The sequence below is a fragment of the Schistocerca gregaria genome, chromosome 1, assembly GCF_023897955.1.
Source record: "Schistocerca gregaria isolate iqSchGreg1 chromosome 1, iqSchGreg1.2, whole genome shotgun sequence".
NCBI lineage: Eukaryota > Metazoa > Arthropoda > Insecta > Orthoptera > Acrididae > Schistocerca > Schistocerca gregaria.
In genome coordinates this window covers 832006729-832018827 of record NC_064920.1, presented here as the reverse complement: position 1 = coordinate 832018827, position 12099 = coordinate 832006729, and the positions used below count along the sequence as shown (strand labels likewise).

At 44.4% G+C, this 12099-nt stretch overlaps 1 long non-coding RNA gene across 1 annotated transcript in view; it reads right to left on the bottom strand.

The window, feature by feature from the left end:
- LOC126272092 (uncharacterized) overlaps window positions 1-7489 on the bottom strand; it is a 129674-nt gene extending 122185 nt beyond the window's left edge. The window contains exon 1 of the long non-coding RNA XR_007549172.1: window positions 7336-7489. This is a non-coding gene — a long non-coding RNA (uncharacterized LOC126272092). The remainder of the gene's footprint in view (window positions 1-7335) is intronic.
- Between the last annotated feature and the right edge of the window lie 4610 nt (window positions 7490-12099).

Below are 12099 nucleotides of genomic sequence, written 5' to 3'. Positions count from 1 at the left end.
GAGAGATAGTGCTGGCAAGGCTGTCACTGATAACGTTTTATGCACACAGCCACGCTACAAACGAATAATTTCAATCTACTTGCTGGTCATTTTTAAGTGTCAAACTATAGAACTTTAGTATCACAATACTGACAAAGAGCTACGAGAAACTGAAAACCAGAAGGGTAACAGATGAAAAAAGGAACTGATGAATTCAAGAATTATTTGCGCAGGCATACGTTGTACAACTGATGTAAATGATAAATGTGATTCAGACGGCACCATAGACAGTGTCTATGTTTCAAACTAGTGTTGTAAAAATACCCAGTTCATTAAACTAAAAGGACTTAAATTCTTTGTTATTTAGGCCATTTAAATATCCATGGAATCATACTAAGGTAAATTGACGAATACAGGATGAAACAGCATCATAAATTAAACTGCAAAATCGTCGATGAGGTCATGGAAACATTGAAATCTATGTAACTTGTGCAAATAAGTCGTCTGGAAACAAGATAAGGATTACCTGTTACACAGTAGGAAGAACGGAAAATGCAAAACAAAACTAAAGAAATGATGAAATTACTTTAAATACAAAGGGCCTCAAGTTTTCGACTATTTTAAAACCTTGACCTGTAAATAGAAGATATGGTCTGAACAGTTTCAAATGACGTTCACGTGGGTTTGTTAATGTTGTAAATTTCTCATGCATAGGTATCTCTTCACTGAGATGGTTTTCCACACAGACTTAACTATGCTGTTGTCTGGTCATTTTGTAACGTACGAGGACATCGATCTGGGCGAAATTTCGGAGCTGAACGGAGAAGCATAGCTATTGCGAGCTACACGGGGGTGCGTGTTCGTTGTCAAATAGTCAAACGGGCCACGCCACTAACCAGGTGGTGTCACAAAGTCTTGTGTGGACGATCCCGACCGTTGTTTTTATGTACGACAAGCCCGAAAATAAGTATATTGGATAAGCCATGTTTATCGTAATCCAAAGATCAACGGGAGCTATGGAGGGCTAAGTGTCTGGGTGTTTCCTTTATGCCTCACGAGATGTTTCGATTTAGCTTAGAGACGGTTTGTCCATGTAGCGCATGCAGCGCACGATATGGACCTCGCAGTCTCAGGGACCGCCGGCCGCGGTGGTCGTGGGGTTCTAGGCGCTCCAGTCCGGAGCCGCGCTGCTGCTACGGTCGCAGGTTCGAATCCTGCCTCGGGCATGGATGTGTGTGATGTCCTTAGGTTAGTTAGGTTTAATTAGTTCTAAGTTCTAGGGGACTGATGACCACAGCAGTTGAGTCCCATAGTGCTCAGAGCCACTTGAACCAGTCTCAGGGACCCCGGAGCTGCACTGGCTGATATTTTGGGAGAAAATTTACCGTTAGCAGTTTTGTAATGAAAATGGTTGTACTGTACAGCAGTATGTACACGTGGTTGTGCAACACTGGAAATAATAGCTGGTTGACATAAAACTGTGCGTATTTTCAAAGGCTTGAAAAATGCACTGTGTCAAATTCTACCATATCTACGTACCGGGTGATTAAAAAAGAAAAAAAAACTGATTTCAGTTGTTTATTACAGTCTCACTATAAGATGGGTTGGGTTGGGTTGTTTGGGGAACGAGACCAGACAGCGAGCTCATCGGTCTCATCGGATTAGGGAAGGACAGAGAAGGAAGTCGGCCGTGCCCTTTCAAAGGAACCATCCCGGCATTTGCCTGAAGCCGTTTAGAGAAATCATGGAAAACCTAAATCAGGATGGCCGGACGCGGGATCGAACCGTCGTCACTATAAGAGATAGAAACACATTGTGCATGTCAATGGATAGAGAGAGGCACAGAGTTTTGACGCAGATGATCTGTTGTTTGTTCGTAACAACATGGCGGCTACTCCAAAAGAGAAATCATTTTATGCTTTGGAATTTGCGCAGAGTCAATTCAATGTTCGAGTGCAACGTGCATTCCATCGTCGACTCACCAAGAAGCCGCTTCTGCACCAGCAGCTTTGTGATCGACATAAAAAGTTCTTGGAAGTTGCTTGCATATGCAAAGGGAGGAGCACTGTGCAGCCACGCACATTTGACGTAAGTGTCGAGCATATCTGAGATGCGTTCGCACTGAGCCATCGAAAGTCCACAAGACAGGCACGCCAGGAGCTTCAATTGTGTTGTTTTGGAGCAAGAGTTAACATTTATCACAGGGAAGAGGTCAATAGTAGCGAAGTTTCTTTTCCAGTCAGGTGGCTGAATCAATCTCACGAGATCTACCAATAAGCAGTGTCACACTAGTTTGTTTTTGAGGTACTGATTTGTTGTAATGAATTTCAGTGATTATGCAATATGTGCGAGACAAAATATGTGGTCTTTAATGTCAATTTTCGGTACTGGTATTGTATGATTTTTGTGCTCCAGTACTGCAACTCAAATACTTAAGTTTTATGTAGTAGGTAAAAATACTCTCTCCAGAAGCCGTCGGCCGGTGTGACCGAGCGGTTCTAGGCGCTTCAGTCAGGAACCGCGCGACCGCTACGGTCGCAGGTTCGACCCTGCCTCGGGCATGGATATGTGTGATGCCCTTAGGTTAGTTAGGTTTAAGTAGTTTCAAGTTCTAGGGGACTGGTGACCTCAGATGTTAAGTCTCATAGTGACCAGAGCCATTTGAACCATTTTTCTACAGAAGTCCCACCGTTTCTTTTTAAATCCTACTGAAACTGTCAACACCTTGTCATACCCTTTCTTCTCGTTAGTGTACTGATGGTAAAAAAATCGCAGCACCAAGAAGGAGTTGTGTAACGTAAAGTTGGTAGGCATATTTCCAAACATGAAAGGTGATGTCTACTTAGATTTTGCGTCAGTGATGTAGGACAGACACTAGTAGCGCCATTATGACGATACAAATCAGGTTTGCTTTGAATACACGCTGCAACGGTCGTGAGCGTCAGTTACCTTTGAGGTTGAACATAGGGAGTTGACGTTAATCGAGAATTCCTTTAAGGAGACAAAGCCTCATTGAGGATGAACGAAGTCGTGTAATAGGGCTACAAGAAGCTGGACGTTCTTTCTGCGATTTTGCAGAAAGACTTGGCGGCAATGTCGTCACTGTACATGACTGCTGGCAGCGATGGCCACTGGCGTCTGCGGTCGAAATATGAGTGGACTGTGGATAGCCACGTGGCACTCTACAGAGGGATGACCATCGTGTTTAGCGTATGGCTCTGGTGCATCATACTGCATCTGCAGCAGCAACTTGAGCAGCAGTTACCACCTCAGTGACGCAAGAACAGTTGCAAATCGGTTACTTCAAAACAGATCCGAACCAAACGTCCTGGAGCGTGCGTTTCACTGACCCAGAAGAACCCCAACTACCGCTATTTGCGACTTCAGTGGTATCAAGCGAGAGCTCATTGCAGGGAAGGGTGGATGTCTCTTCGTTTTCTGATGAAAGCTGGTTCTGCCTCGGTGCCAGTAATGGCCGTGTGTTGGTCACAAGGAGGCCAGCTGGGGGACTGCAACCAACCTGTCTGCGTGCTAATCACGCTGGACCTACACCTTCTAACAACCCTACCACAACAAAGGTCAAAAATTAATTATGATTGTAGTGTTGCCCACGCTGCTAAATATTGCATTTTCGGGCAACAACAAAGTTATATTATGTGGCAGGTGTCATTAGAGCACAGGTAATAAAGTCATTTCTTGAAATAATGGATAAACTAGGTACTCATCTTTTCGTGTTTGCCACGCTGGTCTCGTTGTGAACTCATGGCTCAATCGTCGAAAATCTAGGTAGTGATGATTCCAAGCTCGGATGCAAAGAGGCCTAGGTGTTATTCTGCGATATTCAAAAGTTTTATAGGCGTGTTGAAGATTAAACTTTTGCAAGTTAGGACAATGGTGATGTAAATAAGTAATCAGCACTCCGAATTTAAGTTACACTTCTTTTTTATTACTTTTGTTGCAATATCACGTAACTCGTTCCAAAACATCACTTCACAATATAAAACATACTTGAAAATATCTTCCTCACTGTTAAAGTTCACATTTCATAAACTGACTACAATTTGCGTCTTTTTAACATTACGTTCAAATCTTGACTCTCTAATAACCGTTTTCGGGTCCAAAAATCAGAGTTACAAGTACGTCAATGATCATAGTGACAAAAGAAAGAACACACATAAGAATAATATCATTGCAACATATACATATCGAAGTACCTCTACATTAGTGAAATCAAGTCTGAATGTTGTCACAAAATATGTTAACTATTTTACAGAAACACCGTAGAATATTGCTGGTATCGAGAAGTTGAGGTGAGGTGCCGTAATGGTTACGTAATTCAAGTACCATTACAACCTGCAGTTACGGTCTAGGGTGCGAGTTCGTGTGAAGCAGGAGCACTCTCGTGGTTATCCCACCCACCCTGACTGCAAAAGTGCCAGTGCGTTCCAAGTGCTATCGGTATGGAACTCATTCCACAAACTTACACCCGGCACCTCTACGACAGTGCACGCACGTTTTCATCTTTGTATTGAACGTTTTGTTCGTTACACTGGTTATTAATGTACAAGCATTTCACATTTGCCATATCTTATCTCATACTTACATTAACATGTGGTATTGCAATGTTAATCACTTAAATATATTACTTAGACAAATGTATTCACCAAATTTCATTACTGAAGTTAATTATGGGGCAACGGCCTTGCCGCAGTGGCTAAACAGGTTCCCGTGGGGTCACCGAAGTTAAGCGCTGTCGGGTGTGGTCGGCACTTGAATGAGTGACCATCCAGGCCGGCATGCGCTGTTGCCATTTTTCGGGCTGCACGCAGCCTCGTGATGCCAATTGAGAAGCTACTCGACCGAATAGCAGCGGCTTCGGTCAAGAATACCATCATAACGACCGGGAGAGCGGTGTCCTGACCCCACGCCCCTCCTATCCGCATCATCCCCTGAGGATGACACGGCGGTCGGATGGTCCCGATGGGCCACTTGTGGCCCGTAGACGGAGTGGTAAGTTAACTATTGTTTAGTGTTGCGATTGTTTTCCATCAGTTTATTAACTGAAGCAAGACAGATAAATGAAATTAGCACACGACATCGTAAATACGTGTATAGTTATGATTACAAGATGTAATTTTTGTGGCCTTTGTCCGAAGATTGGTCTGATACGGTTCTCCACGTTATTCTGTGATACTCGAGTCTCTTCCTGTCTGCACCATGCATCAGTCATTTGACCTGCCTACTGTAGCCAAACAGTCTTCGTCTACATTCGCCCTCTCCTCTCCTTCTACCATTACAAAAATAACAATTCCTTGATGCCTCAGGATGTTTCCTGCCAGAATATCCCTCCTTTTTCCAAATTGTGCCATGAATTTATTGCCCTCCCTCTTTCCCTAACCTATTCTATTCAGTGCCTCTTTATTTTTTATCCGGTCTAGCCATCTAATCTTAAGCAGTCTTCTTTAGGGAGATGCACACTTATAAACACACTGACATGTTCGAGGAGGACAAATAGAATCTAAGGGAGATGTACATATATAAATACACTGAAAAGTTCGGAAAGAACAATAGAGAGCTACTGCAAGCAAGGCAGTCAAGTCACGTACAACAGTCCAACCAGTTAGTTTAGTGCTGTGTACGAGAGCAGTGCTGCATGAGTTGTAATGTTCACGGCAGTGTCTGCAGGAAACAACCAAACTGGCGTAGACGATAAGAGCTGATACTATAAGCCAAAATTAAGCGTACGGTCTGTCCTTCGGCTGTGGAGTATCGTCTCAGTTGTGCGGCTGGATTCGTGATTTCCTGTCAGAAAGATCACAGTTCACAGTAACTGACAAAAAGTCGTCGAGTAAAACAGAAGTAATATCTGTCGTACCCTATGGCAGTGATATAGGCCCTTCGCTGTACCTAATCTATATAACCGATTTAAGAGACAGTCCGAGTAGCCTCCTTAGATTGTCTGCGGATGATGCTGTCATTTACCGTCTTATAAAGTCATGAGATAATTAAAAAAAAAAACCGGCCGTTGTGGTCGAGCAGTTCTAGGCGCTTCAGTCCGGAACCGCGCGACTGCTATGGTGGCAGGTTCGAATCCTGCCCCGTGCATGGATGTGTGTGATGTCCTTAGGCTAGTTAGGTCTAAGTAGTTCTACGTTCTAGCGGACTGATGACCCCAGATGTCAAGTCCCATAGTGCTCAGAGCCATTTGAACCATTCGAACCATCAAAATAAATTGCAAAACGATTTAGACAAGATATCTGTATGGTGCGAAAAGTGCCAATTGACATTAAGTAAAGAAAAGTATGAAGTCATCCACAGGAGTACTAAAAGGAATCCGCTAAATTTCAGTTACACGACGTAGCATGCAAATCTAAATGCTGTAAATTCAACGAAATACTTAGGGAGTATAATTACAAATAACTTCAATTGGAACGATCGAATAGATAATGTTGTGGGTAAAATAAACTAGAGACTGCGGTTTATTGACAGAACTGCAACAGGTCTACTACAGTGACTGCCTACACTACGCATGTACGTCCTCTTCTCGAGTACTGCTGTGCGGTATAGGATCTGCATTGGATAAGGTTGATGGAGGACATTACAAAAACTCAAAGAAGGGCAGCTCGCTATGTATTGTCGCGAAATTGGGGAGAAAGCGCCTCGGATTTTATACATCTATTGGGGTAACAAGCGTTAAAACAAAGGCGTTTTCGTTCCGATAGGATCTTCTCACGAAATTTCAATCACAAACGTTTTCCTCAGAGCGCGAAAATACTTTTTTGACGCTCACCTCCATAGGAAGGAATGATCATTATAAAACAAATAGGAGAAATCAGAGATGGCACGAAAAGATTTAAGTATTCGTTTTTCTCGCGTGCTTTTCAAGAGTGGAAAGGCAGGGAAACAGTTTGAAGATGGTTAGATGAACCCTCTGCCAGGCACTTAATTGAGAATTGCAGAGTAGTCGTGTAGATGTAGATGTTAAAGCAACAACTGATAGTGATGATTTGATACAAAGTAGGAAGTATTTGGCCGAAGTAAGGACATACCGCAGTTGAAGAAACAGTCATAGCCACGATATTGTTCGTCACGAGAGCAGTCACACTTCAGACAAAATATCACGAATAACTCGCACAGGATCCGTACGTTGCAAAAATTGTCATAGCCACGATATTGTTCGTCACGAGAGCAGTCACACTTCAGACAAAATATCACGAATAACTCGCACAGGATTTGCACGTGTGGGAAGGCTGGAATATCAGCACTGGCAGGCAGAAATGTGACGCCAACGGTATCAGTACCTGCATTAAAGCAGGCAGTGGGGTGCATGCGTTGCGCCCCCAGCTAGCGACCCACCTGTGTTCGGCTGCGGCGTGCAGTCTGCAGCGTCCAGCCGTTCCTCAGCCACTGCCTGGGCGGCGCGCGCCCACGTCGTATTTATAGCGCCACCAGCCACCACCAGCACACAGGACACGCCGCTGCCATTGTCTGGTCGCTGCAGCAGGTGGCGTCCGCACATGAGCACTGCCAGCCGCCACCTGTACTCTTCAGTGTCCCACTGTACACACCGTGGCCAAAACAACCCAGAAGTACGTCATTACGCCAAAATCGGGACACACAAACAAAATACTTACATGTCATCTAAAGAATGCTTCGTAGACTACAGCACTTGTTTGGATACATTTATAAAGCTGCTGGAAATTCTCTGTGAAACGAATACACTACTGGCCAATAAAATTGCTACACCGAGAAGAAATGCAGATGATAAACGGGTATTCATTGGACAAATATATCATACTAGAACTGACATGTGATTACATTTGCACGCAATTTGGGTGCATAGATCCTGAGAAATCAGTACCCAGAACAACCACCTCTGGCCCTAATAACGGCCTTGATACGCCTGAGCACTGAGTCAAACAGAGCTTGGATGGCGTGTACAGGTACAGCTGCCCATGCAGCTTCAACACGATACCACAGTTCATCAAGAGTAGTGACTGGCGTATTGTGACAAGACAGTTGCTCGGCCACCATTGACCAGACGTTTTCAATTGGTGAGATATCTGGAGAATGTGCTGGCCAGGGTGGCAGTCGAACATTTTCTGTACCCAGAAAGGCCCGTACAGGACCTGCAACATGCGGTCGTGCATTATCCTGCTGAAATGTAGGGTTTCGCAGGGATCGAATTAAGGTTAGAGCCACGGGTTGTAACACATCTGAAATGTAACGTCCACTATTCAAAGTGCCGTCAATGCGAACAAGAGATGACCGAGACGTGTAACCAATGGCACCCCATACTATCACGCCGGGTGATATGACATTGTGGAGATGATGAATACACGCTTCCAATATGCGTTCACCGCGATGTCGTCAAACACGGATGCGACCATCATGATGCTGTTAACAGAACCTGGATTCATCCGAAACAATGATATTTTGCCATTCGTGCATGCAGGTTCGTCGTTGAGTACACCATCGCAGGCGCTCCTGTCTGTGATGCAGCGTCAAGGGTAACCGGAGCCATGATCTCCGAGCTGACAGTCCATGCTGCTGCAATCGTCGTCGAACTGTTCGTGCAGGTGGTTGTTGTCTTGCAAACGTCCCCATCTCTTGACTCAGGGACCGAGACGTGGCTGCACGATCCGTTACAGCCATGCGGATGAGATGCCTGTCATCTCGACTGCTAGTGATACTAGGCCGTTGGGATCCAGCACGGCGTTCGTATTACCCTCCTGAACCCACCGATTCCATATTCTGCTAACACTCATTGGATCTCGACCAACACGAGCAACGATGTCGCGATACGATAAACCGCAATCGCGATAGGCTACAATCCGACCTTTATCAAAGTCTGAAACGTGATAGTACGCATTTCTCCTCCTTACACGAGGCATCACAATAACGTTTTACCAGGAAACGCCGGTCAACTGTTTGTGTATGAGAAATCGGTTGGAAACTTTCCTCGTGTCAGCACGTTGTGTGTGTCGCCACCGGCGCCAACCTAGTGTCAATGCTCTGAAAAGCTAATCATTTGCATATCACAGCATCTTCTCGCTGTCGGTTAAATTTCGCGTCTGTAGCACGTCATCTTCGTGGTGTAGCAATTTTAATGGCCAGTAGTGTAATTTCTCCGGACAAAACATTACGATGCCTCCGAATTTTTTATGTGGTAAGTCTGAAAGATTGTAAATAAGACAAACGCTAGTAACATTCTTCATATTTATATCTCAACATAGTCACCCTAGCGTCGAACACATTTCTAGCAACGAGAAACCAGTTTGTTGATACCGTCACTGCGGAAAGTTTGACTTTGTTGACAGGGTTACAACCTCACCTCTCCTTGCACAGCTTCACCACTATCAAAGTGAAGTCCTGGAAGACGTTATGGAGGCTGATCGCTGACAGCGAATCCAAGGTGTCGGATTTTTGCTGATGTCACAGTGCTCACGTATGGTCTGGCATTGTCATGCTGAAGAAGAAGGGTGCTCCATCTTTCTGAATGGTTAGAAACTTGACTACAGCAAACTATAAACAAACGATTACATTTCAGAAACACTGAATGATTTATTCAACAGAAAGAGCTTCACAAATTCAGCAACTCAATCGCGCGTATGTCCACGTCTAGCCCTTATGTAAGCAGTTATTCGGCTTGACATTGATTGACAGACTTGTTGGATTTCCCCCTCAGGGATAACGTGGCAAATTCTATCCAACTAGTGCGTTAGATCACAAAAATCCCGAGGTTTTTGGAGGACGCTTTCCATAATGCCCCACACGTTCTCAATTGGGGAGAGATCTGGGGATCTTGCTGGCCAAGGTACGGTATGCCAAGCAGAAAAAGAAGCAGGAGGAACTCTCGCAGTGTGCAGGTGGGCATTATCTTGCTGAAATGTAAGCCCAGGATGGTTTGCCACGAAGGACAACAAAACGGGGCGTAGAATATCGTCGACATACCACTGTACCTTTAGGATGCTGTGGACGACAACCAAAGGAGTATTACTATGAAATGAAATGGCACCCCAGACCATCACTCCTGGTTGTCGCGCCCTATGGCGAGCGACAAACAGGTTGGTATGCCACCATTGTCCAGGTTGTCTCCAGACACGACTTCGGCCTGGAATCCCTTTGATTGGAGTATAATTGTTTTCAGTGGTGAAACTCAGTCCCAATGACCAGCGAAGACGATGGTCAGCAAGGTTGCCGGATTTCTCGATGACGATAACGATAGTGATGATTTATGGCTGAAGGCGCTAAACAATAATGTCATCAGCGGCACTGGATCTCTCTGCAGTTACGAATTTTGGAGCATTGTCAATAGGGCCCTCCAACAAGGTCGGGATTTTAACGCTCTAACGTGTCAATTGGAAAGCATTTGGCACGATATCATGACGACATCCAACTGCTCTCTCAATCAATGTCAATCCGAATACCAGCTTGTATAAGAGTCGGAGGTGGACCAACGCTTCATTGGCTTTCTCAGTTTGTAAAGCTCTTTCTCTTGAATAAATCGTCTAAATTTTCTGAAATCGTAGTCATTCGTTTGTATGTACATTATGAGTACATCACATCTACCAACTTTTGTCCCATTCGGATAATTCCTTCGTGGTGTGTCGTATTTTTTCTCTTAGAGTGTTTTGCGATGTCGTGCTTATGAGTAGTGCCTCCAAATTTGTAATGCTCTTTAAATAAAATTAACGTCATATTTGCTTCTCAGCATAGTCAACCTGGAGACGAACGCATTTCTAGCAACGAGATAGTGTCACTGTAGAATGTTTGACTTTGTTGACGGAGGCACAACCTCACCTCTTCTCGCACTGTTTCCTCACTATCAAAGTGAAGTCCTCGAAGCTGTTCTTTAAGTTGTGGAAATGGATAGGATGGGGACAAGTTGGGACTGTGTGGAGGATGACTGCAGACAGTGAGCCCAACGTGTCGCACTGTTGCTGACGTCGTAGTGCTAGTGTGTGGTCTGGAATTGTCATACTGAAGGAGACGGGTGCTTCATATGTGGATGGTTAGAAACTTAACTACACCACACTGTTTCCCACGCCCTATCGTAGTTACGTTACATACAGCCATTTTACACGCTACTATTCGGAGCCCTCTGTCGGCAGACGGCTGTAAATATGTAGACATGAAGAATAAATGATGCACTCGAAGGAATTATCCCTATTGGACGGACATCACTAGAAGTGATTTACATGTACAGGCAAAAAAATGATTAGAACTACATAAAAATTGAATTAGTTATTCAAAATAAAGAGATGCACAAATTGAGCAAATCAACAATGCTCTAGCCCACTGTGCCCCTCTCATGCAAACAGCTATTCTACTTTGCAATAATTGATGAAACTATTGGATGTCCTCATGGGGGATATCGTTCCAAATTCTGTCCAACTGGTGCATTAGATCGTCAAGATCGCGAGCTGGGTGGAGGTCTCTGTGCATAATACTCCAAAAGTTCCCTGTTAGCGATACATCTGCCAACGTCGCTGGCCAAGGTAGAGTTTGGCAAGCACGAAGACAAACAGACAGGCATTTCCTTGCTAAAATGTAAGCCCAGGATGGCTTGCCATCAAAGCCAACAAAACAGGGTATAAGTGTATCATCGATATCCGTTCCGCAAGCGTACCGCGGTTGACAACCAAAGGGGTCGTGCTATGAAATGAATTGGCATCCCAGGCCATCACTCCTGATTGTTGTTCCGTATGGAGGGCGACGTTCAGGTTTGTATCCCTCCACTGTCTGAGGCGTCTCCAAACATGTCTTCAGCGTGGAATCTCATTATCTGACTGAAGTAGAATTGTCTTCAGTGATGAGACCCGCTTCGAACTGAGCCCCAGTGACCAGAATTTGGGACGATATCGCTCAGGAGGACATCTAACACTCCTATCAATGAATGCCAATTCAAATTACTGTTTGTATAAGAGCCAGAGTTGGACCAACGCATTACTGACTAGCTCAGTTCGTGAAGCTCTTTCTCTTGAATAAATCATCCAACTTTTCTGAAATTGTAATCTTTTTTATGTCTGTAAATCTACATCACGTCTAAAGATTTCCGTCCCATTTGGATAATTCCTTCGTGGTGTATCGTTTTATTTATTTATTTAATTACTTTTT